General features: G+C 30.3%; 1 protein-coding gene across 1 annotated transcript in view; it reads left to right on the top strand.

Annotated features, from left to right (window-relative positions):
- The window catches only part of TkR86C (Tachykinin-like receptor at 86C), a 357,528-nt gene that overhangs the window by 232,495 nt on the left and 112,196 nt on the right, over nt 1–12,837 (top strand). The window lies entirely within an intron of this gene.

Genomic DNA, 12,837 nt, shown 5'->3' with positions numbered 1-12,837 from the left:
GTTATGCAGAAAGCAGCCAGTCTACAATTTAAAAAAATGTGATATTGATGTCATCGGGTGCAGCAAAGTCAATTCCATGTTTTGCCAAAAACATCCATACCGCTTTCATACAAAAAAAACTGTATTAATCACCTTCTGAAAATGGCGTCGATCATAAAATGGCATTTCTCAATTTGCAAAAAACACCCACAGCACTAAAAAAAATTACGGTACTTTAAAAATCATTAGAACTGGTGAATACATAATAAGATTCCTGTTTGTAATGTTAAAAAACTAGTGTATTTATTGTTCGTTATTTGTTAAATTCAAAAACATTCCAACTGTTGTGTAGATTTGATAATTCACACTTTTCACAAAGGTTCTATTATCTCAGTTTCACTTTTCTATGCCTGGCTGCTTTCTGCATAACTATGTTTAATTGTCAAGGCCAAACATGTGGCGATTTCATAAAAGGCATATTATTAATAATTTTGTTTTAAAAATTATTAATGTTTTTTTTTCCTGTGGCCTCGTGGTGTTATTAATGATCGACACGTTTGCCTACCATGCAAGAAGTCTTGATTTCGATTCCCGCCATGGTTAATATGAAGATTTTTTTTAATGGTGTTTTCACATTAGAATATTTATAGTTCCTGGACTGGTACCTGAAGCATAAGACTGATCATCTTACTTTCATGTAACAAAAATGATCAAGATACGCTGCGATTGGTGTGCCAATTCAGTGCCCTATTCATCATTAGGTGTGGAAAGGGGAATGATGATATTTTTTTCAAAATATTCATATTGATTTTGAAAATATAATCAATTTTTCTAAATACTTTTCACATGTTTTTTCAACATTCGTAGTATGTGATATTTCCTTATGGATTCGTCTAATTGGGACATATTTAAACGAATGAAAATAAAAAAGACTAAAGGTTTTTATATGCAGTTATAAAAATTTAAGTAGTTTTATTACAACTTAACGCATCATGCTTGGCATGAACATAGGAAACAATTATTGGAAAAAAATCATAATTGAGTGTAAGCCCACGTGGTTTGGTAATGATTTGAATTTAGGTATTTGTATTTATGTAATTTGCTGCCAACCAGTTTTAAAAATGGCACTACTAGGTAAGACGGAGGCAAAATCAAAATTCGCTTAAGTATGTGCTATAACAGTTGACACGCTGTAGTTTTGTCAAAAAACATTTGGACAAACTTAAATATTGTAATAAAACCAACTGGTCCACAAAATAAGTAAATAAATTTGAAAATTGAAAAATTGTTTTCAGGCGTTGCCTTGTATGTGAAATAATTCAGTCAGATGAATCTCTTCACAACATTCAAGGTTTTAGCTCTTTAACTTCACTAAAATCAACAAATTGAAGAATTGAAGAAATATGCATGTTCAAACATAGGCAAAATGGTGAATGTTAAACAGTGTGTAAAGTGGCCACTTAAACCAGCCAACGACAGGTCACAAGCCCTGTAAATGCCTAGAATTCCATATTCCCTTATTTCTACCCTGTTGTTATTTGTTAATCTTAATGACTCCTGAGGGGGTGAAATCTAGTTTTTTGTCTACAAACATTTGGACAAACTCAAATATTGTAATTAATTAAGTAAATGTGAAAATTTATCTCCTCCATAAAATATACACTTTTTTGCGTATTTTTTTCTAAAATTGAACGCATACATTAGTTTATTTTCGACCATTAGATTTCGAATGTCCAATCATAACAGCACCGACCCTAACTTAATATGAAAGAATAAAACTTTTTTTGTTATGCACATATTTTTTTATTTCAATTTAGACATTTTCTTTTTTTTTCTTCCTATTTTTGAATACTCGTGTGTCTGTTTTATAGTTTCGTTAAATAAACTCGTTTATGTTATTTCGTTACATAAATAGTTTATGTTAATATAACACAACAGAATTGAGGACCACTCTATAAAAGGGAATATAGAAGTCTAGGCATTCACAGGGCTTATGATCTATCATTAGCTGGTTTAAGTAACACTCTATCTCTGTTATATATATTTATATTAATAACTCCCAAAAGGATTGAATCCAGTTCTTGTGTATGAATTTGAACAAACTAAAAATATTGTTAACTATATGTTGTTTGGATAGAATATTCACTGATAAGCTTGAAACTAACAATATGTTAAGGAACCTTTACTGAAAAATAATATGTAAATTTAAAATCAAACAAAACAAACAAACCATCACACCGTTTTCCTTTAAGGCAGGCAGAGGGTATAGAACGCCATATCACTCAGTATTTGCATACAGATCTCGTCTTAATTTAATATATATGCTCACGTTCTTTACTTTTAACAATAATTTTATTATAACAACAATACGCTCTATCAACCTAAAATATTTTCTTTCTCACCTCATACAAAACATCGCGTTGACAATATAAACCATTAAAACGTGACACAATAAATCATAAAATAAACAACCACAAAAAAAGCTCTTGTGCTTTGTGGGGGATTCGAACTCTTTTGTAAAAAGTATAAAATAAATGTCACATAAAAAAAGACCTCAAATAAGAATTGAATATTTGAGTCTTGTTTTATTTTTTGAAACCACTTTTATTTCTGTGTCGAATTGATTTCAGAAATAAAAAAAATTCTAAGAAAAACTCCATTTTTATGAAGGAATTAATGCATCAAATCACCTCCCTAATGTATCGAAACCGCCATTTCAGACCCAGCTGAATAATTTACCGAAATTTCTCCTTAGCTTCAAAGACATTTTGTGATTTCGTCTCTTTCAATTTGTTTTCAATTATTAATGAACGAAGCTTCAATTGCTAACGTTTTCCTCTTTGTAGGCTTTGTAAAATGTTTTTGGGAATACTAAAATTTTAAGACCTTTTACTGGCTTCTGGTCCAGTGACTAGTGTTGCTGACTCACGCGTCTGAAGTCCGAGGTTTTATTCCCGCAATTACTTGATTTCATTTTTTTAACTCTTTCTTACTGCGCCAAAATAACCACATGTTCTTGCGCTGTGTAATCAATATATTACAGAATTGTGGGATTTACAATCTAGAAATGGAAAATTTCTAAGCAATAGGTATAATTTACTCTACTTGAAGTCAAAAATGATACAAAATTTAATATTAACGCTAAAAATACGAAATAAATATCTGCCATCGCTCTCAGCGCTAGCAAACAGACCACCCTTAGCGAAACTCTGGGTGCAACTGAAATTTGTGACCCAGGGTACAGGCTGGCCTGCGTCTGTCTCTCTCGCTCGTAAATATAACGTTTCTAGAAACACATTGATGTGTTGTGTTGTTACTTGCCATAACTTCCCTCTGCAGACTAAAAATTGTTGGGTCGGGACTGTATCAGTGACGCGCCACGACGAAACACGTATATATAAAAGTGATATGCACCAGATAGCTCCCTAACACACTACTCCACAACACGACATAACAATTAAACCCTGCTATACCAAAATAAGTTATTTTTATACAAGTATATGTAATGTTCATTTTTAAGGGACCGCTTAATTTATTAAAATATATTTCGTACAATTTTATAAAAATAATAAGGTGTTTACACAAGTCATTTTGCATTGCATTTTTTCTTCATTCAACCTTTATTGTTCAATTTTAAATCGAGCCTTTTTTACACGAGCTAATATGCTAGCACAAAATTTTTTAATACTCTATGGAGAAGAACACGTTGTTTCAGGCATATGCATGCAGCAATACACCAGAAAGCTGTGGTGTAAATACAATCAATGATATATTGTGTGGGAAGAAATATTAATGTGTGCTTGTATATAGAGCCCTCCACAAGCTTTCCCGACATTTATTTATTTTTACATAAACGGCATGAATTGCCTTTAACATATATTGAACATAAATACATAACAAATAATGATAAAATTGCATGATTTTAAAAATAGTAACAAGTAGGTAAATACACATAAGGAAACAAAAATATTAACGAAATAAATATATTTATAAGAAAGCGAAAAGGGAAAACATTTTGAAATATAAAGAAAAGTTCAAGAATTATATTGCGAGAGAAAACAAGAAATCAGACTCGTTTTATAACTATCAAGTCCAGAACCAAATACATCAGCCTTGTCCTCATACTGATTACTATATCTGTGGGGCCTAGGAATAGGCAAGTGCATGTGATAGTTGGTCTTAGAACTTGCAGAACAAAAAAAAGATCTATGGCGGGTATGTCGACCAGGGACACCAAATCTGGACAGTCGATGAATGAATTGATCACTTTATAAAGTAATATTAGGTCACTTAGAATTCTTTTATTGAAAAGTTTTAAGAGATTTACTGAGGATAACAATTGATTATAATTAAATAAAGCAGCTGAAATACGTAGTTTAAAATAATAAATATTAGATATTTCTTCTGAACCCGCTCAAGTGAATCAGAATGTACACTATAATGGGAGAAATATATTCTTAACAACTTCTAACCATTGTAGCGCGAGTGAAATGTTTGCTGCTGCTAGACTTCCACACAGCTTCCAAACTGAATAGAAAAGGAAAATCCCTGTGTCACACCATTTCATATTTATTTTTTAACTAGTTGGTATTTATTTTTAAAATGTTATTAATTTGGGATACAATCCAAATAGACTTAAATTGCTATTTTAATTCGTAATTTAAGTATATTGATTTGTTATTTAATATTTGGATTTAATCTTGCTCCGCTCCTATTAGTTTTAATTTGGTTAATTTGGAATTATTATCTGTCGCACATCAAAATTTCCGGACTTCATTTTACCCTTACTTTAAAATCTTACCAAAAAATCTTTTAAAATCTTACCGAAACAAGTTCACGTTATTTGCGTATTGTAAATTATTTTCTCACTTTTTTATGTTTTTATGTAAAACCAGGAAGGCAACTCGAACCCACGAAGGTTGGCCGTTTCCGCAGCGGAATCGAGTCCTCGGGGCGTCCGCAGTCGTTCTTGTTCAAATCGGTCGGCCGGATTTAAGGGCGCGAATGTTTGAATCTAGCCGGCGCTCGATGGAAATGGAAATGACGATGCCGGGCGCACCCGGGAGCCGATCTCGCTGCAGTCTTCACCGATCATCATCTTTTAAAAAACTATACAATTGGGCAAAAAAAAAAGTAATTTTCGAACCTTTAATTTTACATATATTTCGAACGAGCCGTACCAAATGTAGACCTGACTCAGATATCTCACAATCATATCAAGTTTCGCCTTTGAATATCTACCTGAAATTTGCGCTATGCGGTCGAACCTGGTAAGTTTTATCTGAGGAAATCAAGAAACTTTAGATTGTTTAAGTACCTGATTTTGCACGAATTTTGCCTGATTTTGAACGCGACTTCTCTCTCGAGATAGCTTGTACTCCTCTCGAAGGGCGAACGCCACACGAGCAGAAGCCGTAGCCAGGTGAACGGTGGTGGTGAGGCCGTAACCCGGAACCAGGAACTGGAGCAGTAGTCAGACCGGTGAGTTTTTCGTTAGCCTAGTGGCCGTCCGCTACCCTTCCGGTCCGGGTGCGCGCGCGCGTCGGAAATAAACTGTAACATCATAATCAGCCAATTGGTTGAACGTTGCTGGGAATCAAGATTGTAGCAGCACACTTTACTATCACCCTTATATTTATTTTGTTACAAATTCTACTTTTTTTTTGTTTTTGGTTTTTCTTTCTATTTTTTAGTTTTGTTATCTTTAAATCCTTTCTGGTGTTTTCTTGAATGTTTTATTTCATCTATATTGTTTATGTATGTTTAACTTCTACATAAAACATGCAACTTTTTATCTTATTTTCTGATTGTTTATACTTTTAATAGTTATATGGCTGGCTGGTTATTGCCTTTTAGTAATATAAATATGCTCTCGCTTAAAGAGAAGCCCTTTAGCTCTATTGCATTTAACAAAATCGTTTAAAATATTTGGTTTGGGTTTAAAACAAAAGTAAGAAACCAACTTACTAACTCGATGGCGCTTTTAATTTTTTTTTATTTATTTAAACACCAACGGTTCAAAGAACCTTTTACAAACAAATTATAATTCACAGAAATAATCACAGCAGTACACAATAATCATGTAGTACATATTATGAAATAATAGAATAATTAAAATTAAAAAATTTAGTAAACATATAATACAATAAGTCAAAAAGAAATAACATTTCTAAATAAAGATATCAATAACCATGAGAAAATCTTATGTACTAAATATAAATATAACACAGTAAAGTTGAAAATAACTAAATAATAATAATAAAAAAAATTAATACAACATTAGTACTTAAAAAAATAAAAGTTTTTTGAGCAATAAAACAAAAATAAAAAAAAGTTAAATTTCTAAATAATGCCTCTATTTAGTGAAATCATCATCATAAGTTGGTTGGAAGAAGTTGCCATTTGGCAATAAATGCCATTTTTATGTTTATTTTCAATGGAAATTTAGAAAAATATTTTTTTGTTTTGTACACCATTTTGTTAAAAGGACCTAAATTATATTGTTATGATATTTTTTACAATCAATACAGTGTAAAGTTTTCGCAAACTAAGTTTTGTAAAATTTCCATTGAAAATAAACGTAAAAATGGCATTGTTCAAAAAAATGATAAAGGCGCCATCTATGAATAATTTGTTCCATATATTCGTTTAGAATTACCTTAACAGCAAATGTGTAACTGGTTGTTTTGGTTTGGGCATACAATACCCGACTGAGTACATACGGCCCATTGTTTTGCTGTAAACTATGGCTAACTTCGTAGTTAATAATCATAGAATGGTTTTTGTCCGTTTGGGCGACTATTTTAGCCGGTGCCGTATACTCTAAGAATATTGTACTACCTGTCCAAGCCACCCGGAATAAAAAATATTATTTTATTATAAAAACGAGACAATTAAACATCTAAGGTCAAATATTTTTTGATTAGCTTTTAAGCGCAACTGGTCCTTGTGCTTTATGATACCCGTCCTACTTTTAAAATTACAATGCAAAAAGCGAAATGACCACGTAACACGTGTTATTTGTGTTTTTTTTAGGTTAACATTGCAAGTTTTAGAAGTAAATACTTGATTAACAAACACACATAATGTATTCAATTCGCATACTTTATTTTTTCCGTGAATTTGGGGAAAAAATATCGTGAATATTTTGAATCCTGTATTGTACTTCTACATTTGTGTAAAAGGGAATGAATTCTGTTTTTGCGACAAAAAGGGAAAAAAACCTTTTTTGAAATTGTACCCAGCGCTCGGCAGTAAGTTTTCATATTATAATTTCAAGGATTTTCGAATCTATGATAAGGGTTCTTTAAAAAGGACAAATTCAAAGACATGTTTTAAATCATAACTTTTAAGTGTGGGAAGTTGTAATGTTTAAATTTGCACTTAAACATGTTTTACGCACTTCAAAATCAGACCCCATACCATATTGCGCCTTCGCTTCGTAAGTACATTCGTATCCCATATATTTATCTCACTCTATGCAAACGAATTCGTATTTCGCTCTTGTTTCCAGTACACATGAACAAATGCTCTGTGATCCATCTTAAAAACTAACTTTAATGAATAAGACAAAGACCAAGTGTCGGACAAAGACACTCATTTTTCATAGCTCCAAAACTGTTCCACACATTTCATAGGCTTTGAATATGTCCAAATGCTTTGCTTAAAAGTGATTTTCTTCTCTGTTGCAATAAATTTAATCATTTCATAAGGACAATTTGAAGAGATTAATTATTTTAATAAGTTTCGATTTAAATTTTCGTTGAAATTATGAATAAAAAGGCAGAATTAAAAAGCCTTTGTATTCATGAATAGTACATAGGTTTATATTTCATTACAATTTTCTCATTTTCATTGACAAAAAATTTAGTTGTAGCGCTTATTTTTTAAATTTTTATATGTATCGTATTCGTCCAGTGGCCTATATTTCAATTTAAAATAAAATGTATACACACACACAGGTCATGCCTTTATGGGTTTTTTTTTTCGTGTTGAATCGTTTTGAATGAATCGTTTTTTTTATATTTGTAATTTATGTTTACCTTTTGTCAAATGCAAAAAAAATAGATAAAAAAATAAAAACACATGAAAAATTTTTAAAAGACTGTTTTCATGCACTTAAAAAATACTAAATCCATAAAATTTCAATTTCCTCAAAACTTTTTAAATGTTGGTTACTGCCTTCTCGCTTGAAACAGCAGTATACTTAACAAAAATTTATTACAAAATATACAATGTATTTATCCTTAGCCTTAAAGACAAAAAGCATTTTACTCGAAACGTGGAGACGCTTTCGCCTTTCCTGAGACGTTCTGGCAACTAATTATGAAATATAGTTTTCATGGATGAATTTCAAAGTGCCATTTTCGTTAAAAAAAACACTTCATCAGCTCCATTGCTAAATTATTTTATGTATAGTTCCAGATATGTGTACTATTTTTTAAGAACTTCGCTTTTATATTCTAAAACTTTGCCGTTAAAATCCGGTTCCAAGGACCAATGTAATATTCTCCGAATGGTTCAAGGGTTTTAGTTCCAATAAAAAGTGAAATTAAATGGAGATTATTCCGTCCCGTAGTGTATTGGTTGTTGTTATAAAAGAGGCTTATTCTTTGCCAATTATTATATTTCACCATGATCAAAACTCTTATTTTTGTACAGTAAATAAATCCCCGATTTATTGAACCCGAGGGTAACAAACAGTTATTATAAATATATTTAAGATTTTAGGCTAGAGAAAATATAAAAAAGAGGAAGAAATCATTTTCTCTGTATATCATACGGATGAAGAATACCGTTTTGTTTGTACGAGCATCCATCAACATTCACATCGTAAATCTTTTTAGCTGTTCTTTTGCAGCCCATTCGCTCTTTATGTCCAAACTAACAAAGATCTCTCTTCTTGATTTTGTCAATAATGCTAACCTCAGCCTTACATAATGAACGAATCTCATCATTTGTGCACTTATCGTACATAGTTTTACCACACATTTGCGTGAAAGATCACATTTTAACTGCATTCAGCCTAGCTTCGACCTTGTTTTCACAATTCCATACTTCGCTCACATACATACGGGTTGGGACCAGAACTCCATTGTGAACTGCTAATTTTGCCTACTGTGACAAACATTTATTTTTAAAAGTTTATTTGAATGCACCGTTTACTCTATTCCCGGTACTCACCCTCCTTTCAATATATTTCTCAGTCATTCCATCCCTAATAAACATACTTCCAAGATACACAAATTCCTTTACCTGTCTCAGTATAACCTCATTCACAGTGATCTCACATTTAGTCATACTTTTCTAATTATAAATGGTTTATTCTGCTATTTATTTTTGTTCTTCAATTTTTAATTACTAACCATATATTTTCGAATTTATATTTATGCTTCAATTTTTATTATTATCGGTTTGTTTTCCAATTTATATTTTTGTTTAATCTCTTTATTACTAATGTTGTATTTTATAATCTGTATTTACGCTTCAATTTTTATTATTATCGGTATGTTTTCTTATTTATAATAATTATGTCTCATTTCTTTACTTTTAGTGGCATATTTTCTAATTTATTTTTTATGATTTAATTTTTTTTATTATTACTTGCATGTTTTTTAATTTATAGTTATATTGATTTTTTCTAAAGTTATTATTATTCTTTGAATTTATAAAGCATCATTTAATGAAATAAAAAATAAAAACACATGTAAAAAAATAAGGTCCTTCCTAAACACAGGAATTTCCTAGCTAGTCGGGACCTAAAACAAAGAAACTCTGTACATTTTATAACTGTGAAATAAATTTATGAAAAAAAAAAAAAAAACTTTCATTTATTTAAAAATCCATCACATTCGATTTATCGACATTTATCTGCAAATTACTCCCCCTGCATATATCGTAGACTTTTGGTACCAAAAACTGCTGGTCGTCGGCAGACAAAATACCTTTGACAATTAAACCACTCATGTTTGCTCCCATTCTTTTACCCTCTTTTTCTTTAAAACAGTTATCGATATATACAATAAAAATCTACACCTAAAAACAGGCTGAACTATGTTAGATGGAGACTTTCATAAACAGAAAACACACCGTTTTCATTTTATATTAATTACTTTTATATAGATTCCCTGTTATTAAGTATGTTTACTATTTTTATGCAATAAATTTATAAAATAAATACTTTGAACAGCCATAGATGACATCACTGATGTCCTTTCTTTTTTTTTCAAGCTTAATAAACATGAGTTAACCGATTCCAATTTATTAAGAAAACGTTTTATTTGAAATATTTAACACGGTATTATGTACTATCTACCGTGTTAAATATTTCTAAACTTTATCTAAACTTTATTAATACTAAAACACTCGAGAAGATTTGAGTAATATTTTTTAATTGCAAAAATTTTATGTTTGCTATTCAACTTTTTGTTTTTTAGTTCATCGGACAGTTCATTAAATTTGGAATGGCCAATATTTTTCAGACTTTTTGCCGAACTTCGTTTATTGAAATTTAGATACATGAACATTTTTTGAGTTTCGTGTATAGTGGTTTTCTTAAACAAAAAACTTCTTTTCAAATATTTCGTGTTACTGTTTGTACTTTTAATTACATTTTTTTTTTGGTATTCATAAAGAAAAATATTTCTCGGTTAGTATTATGTTGCTGTCCTGTTATTTTTTTAATTTTGGAATAAATATATTAATTACTTCGTGGAAATTAATTTTGTATCATTCATAACAATACTACATATAATGCTGTGAAATTTATTGAAATAATATAAATTGCTCCTATAGAATGGTCCATTATCAACAGAATTATATATTTCTAGTGTCTTAAGAAAAGCTGTAAAAGATTTTCCCAGCTCCTCAGCTAGCAATTTTGTTTTTTATTTCACCATGTCCCCACAGTCTGAATATGATTGCCATCACACTCACAAACTATCAAACCTCGATAATCCTTAATTCTTCTGTTGTAATAATTATGTTTTTCAAAATGTTTGTATCAAATGCTTTCATTTCAATTGATTTTGGTTGTTTTTCGTACTTTCGATATTTTTTTACTTAAATAAAAATAAACATAAAATTTAAACATATTACAACAAAGGTGAAAAACATTTAAAAGAGTGTGAAATAGAAGTCTAGGCATCTACTAGGCTTATGATTTGTCATTGGCTGGTTTAAATAACCACTTTACACACTGTGTAACATTCACCATTTTGCCCATATTTGAACATCTATATTACCTTTTCTCAAATGTTCTTTATCTATGTTGCAATATGTTAATATTAACAGCTTCACATGGAGTTGAATCCAATCCTTGGCTACAAAAATTTTTGATTACAAAATATTCTTGATAAATCCACCTGGTCCATGAAGAAGTATAGAAACTGAAAAAATAACATTTTTAGGCGTTGCCTAGTATGTAGGTGAAATATTTATATTGTTTTATTTTTTTAATATTTGCCTTCTTATGATTTACCCAAATATTTCATTTTGAGGGCCATTTTCAACGAGTTGTAAATAACTCACTATTAGAAAATGGAATCAAGTTGGGGTAGAGTGGGGTTCGAACCAAGGACCTTCGGTCCGCGAGTCCGAGACACTAGCCACGGGACCACAACCCGATTTTTAATTAGATGAATCTTACCCGCATAAATAAAAGTTTCAGCTCTTTTACTTCACAAACATCAATAGATGAAAGAATTGAAGGAATATAGATGTTCAAATAATATATAAATAAATAAATTTAAAGTAAATCTAAAGAAAGTTTTTGAATACGTGTAAAAACTACATTACATTTCCTATGTTTTTATTTTTTCTCATTTACTCGTATTTAAAATTATATAAACTCTTATAATAAACAATAAACAACTACAACAATGTAAGTCACTCTCCATGCACAAGAGTTAGGCCCTTTTTTGGAGAGTTACAGTGATTTCATTTACAAGATGTGTCAAAGTAGATATGTACAGAATTTTTCAAAAACATGTATCTTTTATGTAATTTATTAAAAAAAATATTTTTAAAAATGTATATATAGGCAGAATGGTGAATGTTACACAGTGTGTAAAGTGACTACCCAAACCAGCCATTGACAGGTCGTTGGCCCTGTAGATGCCTAAACTTCTATATTACCTTCTCGTAAATGTTGTTCATCTCTGTTGTAATATGTTTAAATAAACAGCTCCCCAGGGAGTTGAATCCAGTCCTTGTCTACTGAAATTTGGACAAACTCAAAATATTGTTGAATTACAGTTTGGCTTAGGATGTACTTCCGTAATTAAACAGCTTGTAACTACCAAATCTCTTTGTCCTTATCGTTGCTATTGTTTTGTTAAATTTATTAACATTACCTTTTGTATGCACTTGCAAAACAGTTTAATATAGACAGCCCAAGAAAGATCCCACCCCTGATGAAATAGTTATTATGCCGGAAGTTTAAGGGTAGTATAGTGAGTTGGGTAAGCTTTCACTACCCATCGGTATTTTAACAACATTTTGTTTCAATACAACTTTTTTTTTTACTAACTTGTGGTATTGGAGTCATTACATATTTGATTAATAAAATACGTACATATTTGGAAGAAAAAAATAACGCTTATAAAATTGTTTTATTTTGTAAAAATTATTTAAATCATATCAAAAATGATGAACAATCATGTAATATATCAATTAACAATGATTACATGAAAAACAAAAAAAACATCTTCAATCTTGATTTAAAGTTTCATTTTACTGAATCAGTAAATAGACGAGATAAATTTAATTCAAATATAAATAACAAATTATTATACATATATTTTTGTGCTTCATCTGATGTTTCCACTATTTTTATTTTCCAATATTAATTAATTCAAA

The sequence above is a fragment of the Micrasema longulum genome, unplaced genomic scaffold (genome assembly GCF_059751315.1).
Source record: "Micrasema longulum isolate JH-2025_06_02 unplaced genomic scaffold, ASM5975131v1 h1tg000557l, whole genome shotgun sequence".
Classification (NCBI taxonomy): domain Eukaryota; kingdom Metazoa; phylum Arthropoda; class Insecta; order Trichoptera; family Brachycentridae; genus Micrasema; species Micrasema longulum.
This window is presented reverse-complemented; position numbering and strand designations above follow the sequence as displayed.